Source organism: Triturus cristatus, chromosome 1_1 (assembly GCF_964204655.1).
Source record: "Triturus cristatus chromosome 1_1, aTriCri1.1, whole genome shotgun sequence".
Classification (NCBI taxonomy): Eukaryota; Metazoa; Chordata; class Amphibia; order Caudata; family Salamandridae; genus Triturus; species Triturus cristatus.
In genome coordinates, this window is record NC_140579.1 from 212,501,372 (window position 1) to 212,510,528 (window position 9,157).

The 9,157-nt window shown below is 49.7% G+C and overlaps 1 non-coding gene across 1 annotated transcript; it reads left to right on the plus strand.

The window, feature by feature from the left end:
- Window positions 1-752: 752 nt before the first annotated feature.
- On the plus strand, window positions 753-859 carry LOC146869983 (U6 spliceosomal RNA). Its single transcript, XR_014959975.1, has one exon. It is a non-coding gene; the product is annotated as a U6 spliceosomal RNA (small nuclear RNA).
- Window positions 860-9,157: the final 8,298 nt, after the last annotated feature.

Genomic DNA, 9,157 nt, shown 5'->3' on the forward strand with positions numbered 1-9,157 from the left:
CTGACCGGCTCCTGAGTGGGGTTCTTTAGCTTTGATCTTTTGATCTTAGCCGTATTGATGAATTCAAGTGAGGGGGTGTAAGAGAAGGGTGGTGTCTCGGTGATCGAAAATAGCCTAAGGAGTGCCTAGGGGACTTTTACTAAAGTGGTCCCCTTGACAATGTAAAAACAATGGAGCTGTCACGGGTAATTATTTACCAAGATAGCTTCAAAAAGGGTGACGTGGGATCTGCCTGGCGTAGGCCAAGCCCATAGTCCACAATAGCTAGGTGGGCCTCTTTGAGAGGTCTCTCCCAGCCTTTGCTAGACATGGTGGTCCCCTCACAGGATGACCAAACAGAAGCTCAAAGGGACTAAATACCACTGCTTTCTGTGGCACTTCTCTGTAGGTAAAAAATAGACATGGCAAAAGGACATCCGTAACCTTCTGAGTTCATCAGAGAGTCTCGTGATCATTCCTTTTTTACATTTTCGTGAATACGATAACAGAAAGCAATCCTAGTAGTACATCAGTGTTGAGCAGACGACGCAGTAATATAAAGAATGCAAAGCATCTACTCAATATGTTACATGGAGATACATCAATGCAATTAGGTGCATAAATAGACACGATGTTTGATCAACGACGAGCAGAATCTAGTACGCACAGGGCTACAACACATGCAGTGAATAACAGGGTTGTTGTCAAATCATCCCACAGGGTGAAACCCTTGTCTCAGTCTGCACCATCAGGCAGGGCCATCCCCTTCAGTCGTGCTCGCTTCGGCGGCACATATACTAAAATTGGAACGATACAGAGAAGATTAGCATGGCCCCTGCGCAAGGATGACACGCAAATTCGTGAAGCGTTCCATATTTTTTCCTGAATCGCGCCGGGACACTCTCCGAGTATCTGTGCGCGTAATAAAAGTAAATAACATAACATAACATAACATAACATCCATCTCTTTTCCAGCTATATAGTGCTGATACAGACCCCAAAAACGTTTAGGGTGATTCTAGGGCGATAGTAATTCACTATACAATTCAGATTGTGTAGTACATTAAACCATATCTTTTGATCAGTCTTTGACAGTAGGAGCTGGTCCTCGAGCCCAGCGCATCGCAACCCTGCGTTTTGCAAGCAGTAGACCCATGTCTATTAATCGGCGTGTGTCTTTCAGCAGTCGCCTTGTACAACCCGGCAAAGCCAATAGTGGGTCCAATGGCAGTGGCAACCCTGTGATTTCGCTCAGCATGCGAAAAATTTATCTCCAGTGGTTCGCAATAACTGGGCACGACCAGCGATATGCAAGAAAACAGCTGGCCGGACTCTACACCGCTCACATTCTGCAGTGTCACGGAGGGCATATCTGTGCAGCCTGTCAGGCGTATAATAAACTGTATTAAGGAACTTAAAATGTATGACACCGTGTATCCCATTCAAGGAGACATTCTGCGTGACCTCACAGCAATATGGCCAGGTGATGTCATGGAGAGCCTCCCCAAGATCATTTTGCCATTCCAGCTAGCCTTGGTGAAGTGATTCCTATGATAGTCCTGTGATATGTTCTAAATACTGGAGACTATCTTACTAGGAGATTCCGTACACAGAAGGAAAGAAAAGGAGGCTATCTCGGGCAGTTCCGTCATGTCCTCCCCAAGTGTTCTGCGAAGGGCATGCCTCACCCTGTGAAAGTGAAACTTCACAAGCGGTGTGTGAACATGCCCTTCCGCCTCAATATCAGCTCATCCTCGAGCCGTGCCTTCAGAAAGTAGTTCCCCAATTTTACCAATGTTAATTGATACCAGTGCGTGGACCACCTCTCTTTCACGGTATGCTAGCAGCCAATGGCATCACTCCAGCGGGGTTGAAGGGAAATACAAGATAGTGCCCGCCTGCCTTTTAAACAAATTTTGACAGGAATGAGTACCCGAATTAACGGAGTCCAAAATACCAGCTCGCCTGAAACAACAACAATGAGAGAGGAGGGGGCGCAGCCGCAACCCTTTCAATCTGTACATGTGGGAGGCCATCTTGCTGGTGTACCCTGTGGTACGCATGTGAACCTTGCGCCAAACAATAATCTAATTCTAAGTCCGGGGCACAAGCCCCCCCCCCCCAACCAGAGTAGGGTAGTGTGAGAATATCCCATTTGACACGTGCCTGTTTTCCGGCCCAGGGTGACTTCACCAATAATGAACAAATGATTCTGAAGATGTGTGCAGGGAGCACCATCGGAACATTCAAGAACAGGAATAAAAACCTTGGGAGCACCACCATCTTCATGAGATATATGCGACCCAATAGAGACCAAGGCAAGCGCATCCAGCATTCCACCTCTTCTAATTTAGCAATCGCTTTGCCATAGTCCTTGCTGAGAACCAGCTCAGAGTCTGTATCAACTTTTACTCCCAAGTAGCGCACAGGCTCAGTAGTCCATGTTAGGGGGTAGACTAATTCAATGGGCTCCATGGCTGGGGACAATGGGAAAATAGTTGACTTAGCCCAATTAATCTTGAGGCATGATAGCTCACTGTCTTACCACCTTATCCAGCACTGGGGACAGATTAGACACCAGATCCCTAATGTACAGAAGAGTATCATCCGCGTAGGACGACACAGAGATTACATTTTGGGAAGCGGGTCGCCCTGTTCCCATGATATTCCCTTAAGGCACGTGCCAAGGGCTCCGCCACCAGAGCGTATAGCAAAGGTGATAGGGGGCAGCCCTGAAGAGTGCCCGTGATATCTTGAAAGGGGCAGTGACAGTATCCCCGACACTTACCCTGGCTGTGTGGGAGTTGTATAGGACCACCACTAACTGCAGGGAAACTTCTCCCACACCCATCCGCCTCAACACTACCTGCATGAAAGGATTTCTCAGCGTCGAGAAAGACCTCAGCAGCTTTGGTTTCCGGCTTAATATGCAGCAGCTTTGGTTTCCGGCTTAATATGCTGTTTTGTTCCAAACTCAGTCGGTAGATTGTATGTCAAGGTATGCCCTGGGACAAACCCTGATTGATCCGGACCAACAAAGAAAGCAACCAGCGGGCCAGCTGGTTAGCTAAGATTTTAGCGAAGAGCTTGGTATCCACATTAAAAAGTGACAGGGGCCTAAAGGATGAACATTCATTAGGGAGTTTGCCTGGCTTTAATAATGTAACTATTAAGGCTTCCCTCATTGAGGGGGCATTCCCCCCACCCCCTATCTCCTCAAAAAGAGTAATCCGGTGTGGAGTAAGCAACTCCTTAAAGAAAGCAACAGTAATGCCATCTTGCCCTGGGGTGCTTCCAGCACGCATTGCATTTAGCGCAGCAAGCACTTCACCTGCATCTAACGGCTTCATTAGGTGCTCCCTATGCTCATCAGTCAACCAGGGCATCCAAATATGTTCTAAGTATTCTTTGATCGCTGCATCATCAGCAGTCACTCTAGAGTGGTACAGATAGGAACAGTACTGATCAAACTTATCTGCTATTGCTGTTGGGTCTCTCAGTAGCTCGCCACTCTCTGCACGCAACTCAGACACACAGCCCGACTCCCACCAATCTCTCAGCACAGCTTCTTACACTGAGCCCGGCCTTTCCCCTCCCCATATGTTTTGGCAACTGCGTATTTCCCCATGTGTTTAACCTCGCTGTCAGCGATTTCGTGGTACTCCTCCAATGAATTTAATTCTTCCGCAACCTGAGCATCCCAACTCACCAAAGCCTCTTGCTCCATCTCGATCAACCAAACGATTCTCAAGGCTAGCCCGTGTAGGAAACTGGCTCTGTATATACTATACCAAAGTGAGGTATAATGTGCACAGTCCAGTGGAACCCCAAAGGTAGGCAGAGGTAAAGTTAGATAGCACCTCACTCTCTATTTGTGGTAGTGTGGTCAAGCAGGAAGGCATTATCAGAGGACAATGTTAAGCATTTGTTGCACACACCCAGTCAGCAAATTAATTCACACACTCAAAGACTGAACCTCAGACCAACTGGTTTTGTATAAAAATATTCTTTGTTTTATTTCCTAGAACCAAGTAAGCCTGGCACAGGTAAGTTGATAATTACTTTGCAGTAAATATACAGTTTGAAATGCCGTTGCAAATGTACTTTGGAATGGTTACAGTTTGAATTAATGGTTATGCAATACTGGGAACTGCTGTACATATACTTTGTATCGATCTTGCAGTTAAAATTACAGGTAAGTTACTTTTACGTTACTTTGAGATTACTTTTTAGATTAATTTTTCTACTCAGTGTGATATGCCTAGCTATCACACTGGGACATTTCCAAGAGAAAAAGTAAGTTCAGTCTGTTTATCACAATTGCTATATTTCAGGTTTCCATACAAATCAACTCCACACTTGGAACATTTTTCAGAGAAAAACAGTCAATAGGTTCCTATGGAGAGAAATTAAGTTAATGGTTACCAGGTAAGTAATCGGTCTTTGGAGTTGAGCTTCTGGGTTAGAACAAGGGTTTCCCCAGGGTCAAGGATTTACTCTCGTTACACCCTCAGCGGCACAAGGGCGGCCGGGTTAAGAGTGCTGAGGCACAATATTATCCTATGGGGGATGGGGGTTCTCCGGTTGGTGGCTACTGGCTAGCAGGCCACTTGGCTGTGTGAGCAAAGCTCCTGAACTTTAGCTCAGGGCTAATAGGGAAACAAAGGTGCACCCTCGGCGGCACTGGGTGGCCGGGTGCTGTTTTGACGTCAGGCACCCTGTTGTTTGCTATGGGGAACCTCCGGTTTGAAAAGGCACTGCAGGGAAGAAGGTCTTCTGGGTGCGACCACCGCTTCAAAAGGTAAGTTGGGGGTTGGGTAGGCACCGTTGGTTGGGCCACCCAAGGCCACGCGGCATCGGTTGCAGGGATGCCTTTTGGGGTCCCTTTTGGGGTTGGATCATCTTACCAGCTCCTGGTCGTGGTTGAGGGGTCCTTTTAGATTTAGGTTGCAGGCGTCGGCTGGAGGCTTGAGGCAGGTCGGGCATCACTGGATCTCGGGTCAGGATCACCAGGGGGACCACCTCATGCTGTTTGCCCACTCAAGCTCCGGCCGTGGGCAGCGGGTGCAAACTTGTGCGAATTCACAATTTTTGGCCGAGGCCAGAGATTGCAGGTTAACAAATCCAGAGTTCAGGGGAGACAAAGTCTTTGGGGTTGAAGGCAGGTAGGTCCTCCGGGGTTTTCAAGGTTGCTGGCTGCAGGACACAACGGGATTTTGCAGGAGCAGGTTCGAGGGGGAGACAGGCCAGTAGGGCTGGGGCCAAGTCAGTGGGCGTCTTCCTCTTGTGAGGTTCTGCAAGGCTGTTCAGTCCTTCTTCTTCTTGTAGTTTCATCTTGTCTGAGGAAGCAAGGTTCAGGAGTGCCCCTAAATACTAGATTCAGGGGCGTTACACCAGTGGTAGGTTAGTTTTCAGTGGACATCTTTAAGATGCCCTCTGTGTGCATTTTTCATTCAGTCCCACACTGGCATTAGTGTGTGCTTAATGTGCTGAGAAGTTTGATACCAAACTTTTCAGTTTACAGTGAGGCCATTATGGCGTTTTGGAGTTCATAATGACAAACTCCCAGCACCATATACTCTTAATGGCAGCACTGCACTTACAATGTCTAAGAATGGACTTGGACACTGTAGGGGTACATGGCACATGCACCTGTATCCTCACCACTGGTATAGTCCACCCAGCTAGAGGGGAGGCTGACCTATGCCAGGGCAGTGGGTTGCAGGCATGGCACAAAGAGAAGTGTCATGTCGACTCTTCACTTTGTTCTGCACCAAAACACACAGCCTGCAAAGGCAGTGTGTGAGTGAAATGGTACAGGACCTCTAAGGGTGGCACAATAAGTGCTGCAGCCTTTAGAGGCCTTCTCTGGTCACAGTGCCCTGGGTACCTGTGGTACCATTTACCAGGGGCTGACCTTTGGCCAGAGATGCCAATTGGGTTTAGGCTTCAATGCAGTTTTAGGGAAAGAACATAGTCCCTGGGTATCTGATTAGCAGGAGCCCAGGGCACACTCAGTCAAAGCACATCATTTATTCAGAAAAAGTGGGGACAACCATGCAGAAAGAGGGCACTTTCTCACGGCCAGTCTCCCTCTAAGAAAACAGAGGACCCCAGAATGCTTGGGCATGGCTATCCCCTGTATATAGACTTTTAAAGTCTCCCATACTGTAGAAAACTGGCAAATAGAGCCAATATTTGTTTCAAAGAAGCTCTCTATGTCCGCAGCCATCTCGTATTTGAAGACACTGTCTAACAACGAGTATGGCAGAAACCACCATGTGAAGGGAGCAGGCCTCTTCTGAGGTCTCTCTATGTCCAGCATTATTTGCGAGTGATCTGAAAAGGAGTGGGGGTGAGTCAACCAGGTGCAAATGTGAGGATACAAAAGGTCTAGCGACCAACCAATAATCCATTCTGGTATGGAGGTCATGCAGGGCTGAGTAGTGGATAAAGCCCCCGGCAGCCGGTGAGAATGTCTGCCAGACATCCAAAATGCTTCCGCCCAACTGATCGTCAACGTCCCCTGCCGCAGCCACATTACCCCCCACCTGACAAACCTACACTGTCTCCCCGTCGACAAGAGGATCACCTTCAAACTCCTCACCCACGCACACAAAGCACTCCACGACACCGGACCAGCCTACCTGAACAGCAGACTCAGCTTCCACACCCCCACCTGCCAGCTCCGCTCCGCCAGCCTCGCACACGCCGCCGTCCCCCGCATCCAACGAACAACCTCCGGCGGCAGATTGTTCTCCTACCTCGCCGCCAAGACTTGGAACACCCTACCCGCCCAGCTACGGCAGACCGAAGACTTACTCGCCATCAGAAGACTCCTCAAGACCTGGCTCTTCGAGCAGTAGTGCTACTTCCGCCCCCCCCCTCCTCTCCTCCTCTCACAGGTAAGTAGCGCGCTTTACAAATACCATGATTGATTGATTGATCCAGCATATTCAACCCACATCAGTAATCACTATCCGCAGCCGAAGGGCAACGAGCAGGTCCCCAGGATCGGTCCAATGCCGGGTGCAGCACGCAGTTGAGATCCCCCACCCCATATTTGCGGTAGAGCGGACTCCCCTTCCAGACCCCCCAAACAAGTTGTGATAGAATTGCTGATGATCGTAGTAAGGTCCATTGATCTTAACTATAAGTAGGTCAGCTCCCTGCCCTAGACAGTTAGAGATCACAAACCTGCCCCCTTGGGGCTGCCTCAAGCGCCTCCAAATGTATCCCTGATCTGTGGTTGACCCAGGTGAGCACGTGAGGAAGCGAGCTCTATTGCCCTGGCTCGGCGTCATTTCAAGCTACATTAACTTGATCTGCACTATCTATAGGATCCATGCGTCTCCACCCCTCTCTCATATAATAGTGCATTGCTCCAGAATTATGTAAGTACTGTACGCACACTGTTACCAGCTCACCGCTTGGAAATCCACAAAGTCAGAAATAAGACGTGGCCATTTGAACACTGTTTATACATCCATCGAGCAACAGTTAACTAGATCCCCTAAAAGTTGAGGTAGTCTCCCTCCCGCCAACTCAGAGGCCTTCCTGCCAGGCCAGAGAGGACCATCCGCAAGCTGCGGCAGATATAGTCTCAATGTCTATCTCAATCAACGCAGACCGCATCCCCAAACAAGCATATGAAGTTATCCCCTCAAACTCTGGGCAGGAGACATCCATGAATCACCTCCAGTGCACTTCAAACAACAGTCCATATGTTACATACCTGTTCAGCGAAATGTAAGAAAACCAGAGGACAACCGTGTTATACTTGCCCCTCCAGATCAACCCAAACGCCCCGGCCAGCTCCTCAGTGTCTCTTCTCCGCCCATCAGTCTTGATGTACTCCTTGTTGGCCTTCTGCAGTGACTTTGGGTCAGTGAAAATCTTTGATCCGCCATCCATGATGACCCTCAATTATGCTCCAATAGGCAACTCTTCAAGGGAGCAAACTGTTGCCTTTCCTCATGCACCCTCATGCGGTCCATCCTGTAGGCCAGAGAGTCACTTTTGCCATTTATCGTAGACAAGCTTTTCTGCCTTGCCCTCACAATTTGACAGATATCACCTTCAGACTCCTTGGTGTTGCCACTCTGCACATCGGGAGACTTGTCAGCGCCTATATCCCTCTGTCTCTACTTGCGCTGCTCAAACTGCAGCTTGGACTGTGATTTGTCCATCTTGCCAATAGTCTTTAAATGTCCTAGCCCCACCGCAGCTGCCACAAGGCTCCCAGTCTCGTAGTACTCTGCCCACGTCAGCAAGGGTCCACAAATCAATCAGCTCAATCTTCAGGTCCAGGCAAGAGTCCTCTGCTTAATAAAAGCCTACACGGGTAGCACAGCAGGGATACAAACAGGAGAAAACCATAGGGGGAAAGACCAACCCCGGAGTCGTTAGTAGATCACAGCAGTTGATAGTGGGCATGAGAACTCCTCAGTCTATCTTCTGGTGCCAGACAGGACAGAGTAACAAGGCCCTCTGTGTGCAGCGATAACGTCTAAACATGTCCCTCATCCGCCGGCCAGCAATTTAAGTCCCCAATCACCGATCCCTAGCAGTCTCACCAGGCCTCCCCAGCAATCCGGAACCAGTATAACAGGGTCCAAGTTGCTATCGCTGCAATTGTTGTCAGAGAGGCGGCTGGGGGGCCGTCCGCTGGCGACTCGCAGTGCACTCCCTGTCTGCCAGCAGGAGCGCGCTCGATCTGGGCAACATCACACCCTCGTGGATATTGCCCAGCCGATGACAACCAGGACCCAGCACCACCCGCCGTCCACCGGTTGGGCACAAAGATCGCTCACGTCCAACGCGGGCACAAGGTTGCGGTTTTGGGCTACAGGGCAGCCATGAATAGGAGGAAGCCACACCTCGCCGCACAAGCAGCTTGTCCGTGCCCAGACCGGTCAGCAACGAGCCAGACGCCGCCAGCCCCAAGGATGCCATCAGAGCAAGGTATGTGCTCCGCTCACCAGCGGAGGTCAGTACAGGCCACAGGCCCTGAGACTACTGGTGTCCGTGCTCCCACGTCTCAGCCGGTAATAGACTGCAGCACTCGTCTTCACTAGGCCCTTGGAGGCCGCAGCGCTGCCCCGTTCACCAGCAACTCGGACAGACACGATCAGCACGCCGATGGGCAATGAACCTCAAGTGCTTTACAGAGCGGCAG